Source organism: Chrysochloris asiatica, unplaced genomic scaffold (genome assembly GCF_000296735.1).
Source record: "Chrysochloris asiatica unplaced genomic scaffold, ChrAsi1.0 scaffold00001, whole genome shotgun sequence".
In the NCBI taxonomy this organism is placed as follows: Eukaryota; Metazoa; Chordata; class Mammalia; order Afrosoricida; family Chrysochloridae; genus Chrysochloris; species Chrysochloris asiatica.
This window is the reverse complement of record NW_006408519.1, coordinates 31,762,819-31,767,773: the sequence shown is the minus strand read 5'-3', so window position 1 is coordinate 31,767,773 and position 4,955 is coordinate 31,762,819.

Here is a 4,955-nt window from a genome sequence, read left to right as displayed (position 1 = left end):
GGCCCTGCACTAGCGCCGCTGACGTGACCTGGGTGATAGGTGAGTAGGGCAGGATGCGCGCGCCCTCTCCGTTCACTTTTCCCTTTGCCTTCCGCGGTCCTGGCCTGGGAGAAGGGGGGACGGGGAATGTGGGGCGTCGGGTGGGGTCTGGAGGGAGGGCCCAGAGACCAAGGACTTGGGGGCCACTGGGGACTAGAAAGTGCAGTCTGGAATCTTCATTCCCACTTTGACGGAAAAAAAGGATACACATCCCATTTGAGATTTAGGGAGTGCTGGTTACCTGCTTGGCTGCATCTAATTATTCCGAGGATGTGCCTGGCAGTAATGCTGTGCGGAGATCTTTGTTCCTCTCTTTACTCAAGAGAAAACTCATTGGTTGGTGAGGGTTTTTACCATCATCTAACAGACCCGAATTTGAATTCTAGTTTTGTAAAGAACTGTTGTTATTGTGTGCCGTGGAGTCGGTTCCGACTCATAGCGACCCTGTACAGGGTAGCCGAGACTGTAAATCTTACGGGAGCAGAAAGCCTCCACTTTCTCCCGCGGAACTGCTGGTAGTTTCGAACTTCTGACCGTGAGATTAGCAGCCCGATTTGTAAAGATTTGAGCAAATCATTGCGCCTCTCTGTACCGTAATTTTCTCCTTGGTGACATTGTAGTGCCATAGTTGTGTTCTTTGCATTTAAAAAAAAAAATTATTTTTTTTTTTTGGAGGTTCTGATTTGGGTATAATCTCATAGTGTTTTGTAAATGAGTGTCAGAGCCAGCCGTGGAGCTGTGTCTTCTTGTTCCAAGTGCATGGTTCTCTCTCCAACATAGATGATGGGGAGGGAGGAAGGAAAGTTGTACTGCCGCTATCCACAATGAGGGCCACCATACCGGGTATTCCTTCTTCTGCCTTTGGACAGAGTGATCGGGGTCATTTCGGAACGTTTCTGAAAAAGGATATGCAGGTGACTTTTATCTTGGTCGACAATCACTATATTTTGTCCTTGATAATGGATTTATGGAAACCAATGCTTCCTTTTTAATGGAACTGAGGTTTTATAGAAGAAAAATAAGGCCTATCTTCCTTTGTCCTCTGAGTAGGGTAAGCAGTGGTTTGTCTCAAAATAACTTAATTTCCTTCAGAACTTCTGTTCTGTGCTGATGGGGTCATTGGTGTGAGAACACCAAGCTTCATTCTTGAACGCATGCTGTCTTCTCTTCTAAGATTATTTTCTCAACTGAAAATGACAACTTCATGCCACATTCTTACTTGGTGACTTGTTTAAAAAAAAAAAAACCCTTAGGAAATTGTGTGAGACCTCTGATTCTCTGATTCTATTTTATACCAGTAATAATACAGTTATGTGTGGGCATCAATGGCAATATGCCTGTGGGTTAGCAATACAGCCTATATTGAGAACATCAGCCTGCATTCATTTCCTTCATCTCTAGCAGCAGGAGAGCCTCTCAAAGGCTGGGTACATCGAGCTCCTTCTACAATCTATTTGTACCTCACTCCTTGTTCTTGTTAGATGTCATTGATTGGACCCCCAGTAGATGGCAAGCTCATGTGCAATGGACACAAAATGCTGCCTCGTTTCGTGCCATTCTTATGATTGGTTGAGGGTGTGATCCATAGAGTTTCATTGGCTGATTTTCAGAGGTAAACAGCCTGGTCTTCCTTCCCAGTCCATCGTAGTCTGAAAGCTCTGCCACAGTTGTTCCTCATCATAGCTATGTGAAGCCTCCACTGACAGACAATAGACAGTGGCTCTGCCTGAGGTGCATTGACTGGGAAGCAAATTCAGATCTCCCCCTGAACAGCAAGAATCCTACCACTGAGCCATCACCACCCCCTCACCTCACTCTCTCTGTTGTTGTTGTTAAGTGCCATCAAGTTGGTTCCACTCACAGCCACTGATGTAGGATTTCCAAGGAGCAGCTGGTGGGTTTGAACCAGCTTTGTAGTTAGCAGTTCAGCACTCATCTTCTACTGCCACAGCAGGACTCCATGTGAGATATAAAAGTAGCAAAAACATAATCCCTACTCCTTAATACCATCACCCATTTGACAGTATTCAGTGTTCATTGTCTGAAACCGTGTAGCTATTAATCTGTTGTTATTGTTAAGTACTATTAAGTCAGTTCTGGTTTATAGCAACCCTGTACAGGATTTCCTAGGAGCAGCTGGTGAGCTTGAACCGCTGACCTTACAGTTTAAACCGACCTTGTGGTCCAGTGCTTATCCTACAGTGCCACACCAGGACTGTGTGTGGAAGTAAAAGATGGTATTGACCTAGAAATGGTCACAAACAGACAACTTTTGTTCAATGTTCCTGGTCAGTGGTGTCTATAAAGCCAAATGCTTATCTGTGTTAGCCGGGCTTCCTAACTGTTAGTATCATGTGAACACAGTACAATAGCAGTGCAGATTAAAAGTGCAAATGTTGCCAAAGACATAGGTTTCCATGAAGTTCAAAAACGATTCTGGCTTCCGTGAACTTCACAAATGATGTTGTTGTTAAGTGCCGTTGAGTTGTTTTCAACTCATAGCAACCCTGTATAGGGTTTCTGAGGGGCGACTGGTGAGTTTGAACCACCGACTTTGCAGTTAGCAGTCGAGTGCTTATTGTACAGCACCACACCAGGACTTATGGTTAGTGCTGGCCTAAGTAAATTAACTCTCGAAATGCATCACATCAATACTTCCAAACATAATAGTGTGAAAAAGGATTGGGCAAAACCGATGTTCTCCCATGCCAAACTATCACTCAATTCACAATAAAAGTTTAAAAAAAAGAAAAAGGATTGGGGGAACCTTTGGGAAAACAATGATGCCTTGAAATTATTTTACAAAAATCACCATTTTAAGACCAAGCTATGAAAGTCCAGTCTGTAGTAATCACTGTTATCAAATTCACAATTTGGTAAAATCATCTGTTGCCCTGAAATTAATCACCTCTTGACTTGGTTTGTCCATATACTTATTGACATTTTGCTCCCAATTTTGTTTAATATAAAACTTAGTAAGTTTTCATTATACCAGAACACTTTTGCCACATCTGTTAAAAGAGCAGCAGTGGACTCAAGCGTAACAACAACTGTGAGGAGGAGGAGAGCGCAGGACCGGGCAGTGTTTGCTTATTTTGTGCACAGGGTCACTATGAGTTGGAACCGACTGGATGGCACCTAAGCAAGATTAGGAAATTTTAGTCCTCACTTTAGAAATGGTAACATTTCTCAGCTATGAATTATCCTGGTAGCAAGGACTTTAATACTTGAAATCTGAGCAGAACATCATTTTAAAGGTAGTCCTCCTCCGGTTTCAGGGATTTAGAGCATAGTAATCTTTTCCCAAGAGCCCTGGTGTGGCACTGTAGGATAAGCACTGAACAGCTAACTGTGGGGTCGGCATTTCAAATCCACCAGCTGCTCTTGGAAACCTTATACAGGGTCACTATGAGTTGGAACCAACTCAACAGCACTTAACAACAACAATCTTTTCCCAAAGAAAGACTGAAGGCACAGTTCCTGCCAGAAAATGTTAGCCATCAGTAGAAGTAGCCTGCTGAAAAGGAGGGCATTGAAGGGACCTCCAATAGTCCCACTACCATCAGTGTGCAGGAAGGATGTGGGGCAGCGTTCTGGTAAATGAAGGATCCCAGCCACAGCACCACGATGCTGTTCAGGTTGGCCACTTGAGCAGTTAGGACTCAAAGCTGAATGTCAGATCCATCACAAACTACCCCGACATGTATTCACACAAAACAGCTCCCATTTGATTCGTTTTCCGGGAGGTGAGGAATTTGGACAGGACCCAGAAGGCTTGGCTGGAATGTCCAAAATGACCTCTTCCCTTGTGTGAGCCAGGGTCTGACTGGAACAAGGCAACCGAGGTCATACTTCTGGGCCTCAGTCTTCACTGTCTGCTGGGCTCCTGGCTCCTCTTCCATGTAGTGTCAGGATTTCTCCTTCACCAGGCCTTCTGCTTGGCAGTGCCTTGGCCGCGCCAATAGGAGAGCTAGTCTTCTCACATTGGCAGCCCAGCAAATGTGGAAGCCATCAGGCCTGCTCCAGGTTTAGGCGTGAGGCTGGCCTGGAGTCACTTCTACAGCAGCTCTTGGTTAAAGCAGGCCACAGGCACAGTTCAGACTCAAGGGGAAGGGGAAGAAGCTCTTCCCTCCATGTGAAGAGCAGTGAGCGCTTGTTGGGATTGGGAGCCATCTTTGCAAACTGGCTCTCATGGTGCTGTAATGAGATTGCTTTCCTAAATCCTAAAGTGAAGAGAAGTGAGGACTACAGGAGGAGGCAGACAGACCTGAATAGGGTGCTTGCGTCTGGAAGAACAGAGGGGCATAAAAAAGACGATGTCACAAACAAGGAACCCACTTCAAAGACTTATTTTGATGCCTTTTCAGACCTTGTTGGTGTTAGTTGGCTTAAATGAATTCCAACTCCCTGTGTGCAGAGTAGAATGGATCCATAGAGCTTTCACGGCTGTGACCTTTCAGGAGCACCTCTGAGTGGGTTTGAACCACCAGTCTTTCAGCTAGTAGTCTAGCGCTTAACCATTTGCACGCTCTGGGACTCCCCTTCAGGTCTAGCTGCTGCAGCTGCATACCATCAGGTCGGTTCTAACTCTTAGCGATCTTGTATAGAGCTTCCAAGGTTGTAATTCTTTATAGGAGGAAAAAGGCTCATCATTACCCAAAGAGCAACCGGTGGATTCCAACTGCTAACCTTGAAGTTAGGAGCCCAGTGCACAACCCACACAATACTACTAGGAGTTCCTTACATTTTAAAAGGCTTTCTTCTCACCTCCTTCTCCTGCACCCCACGCCCTCCCGTTGACATCTGTCACTTCAGCTATCTCTCCACCATCTATAGGGAAATCTAGGAGGAGAGGAAAGGGATGTGGACTAAAGAAGTTTTATTGAGTTGTTGTTGTTGTTGTTGTTGTTGTTGTT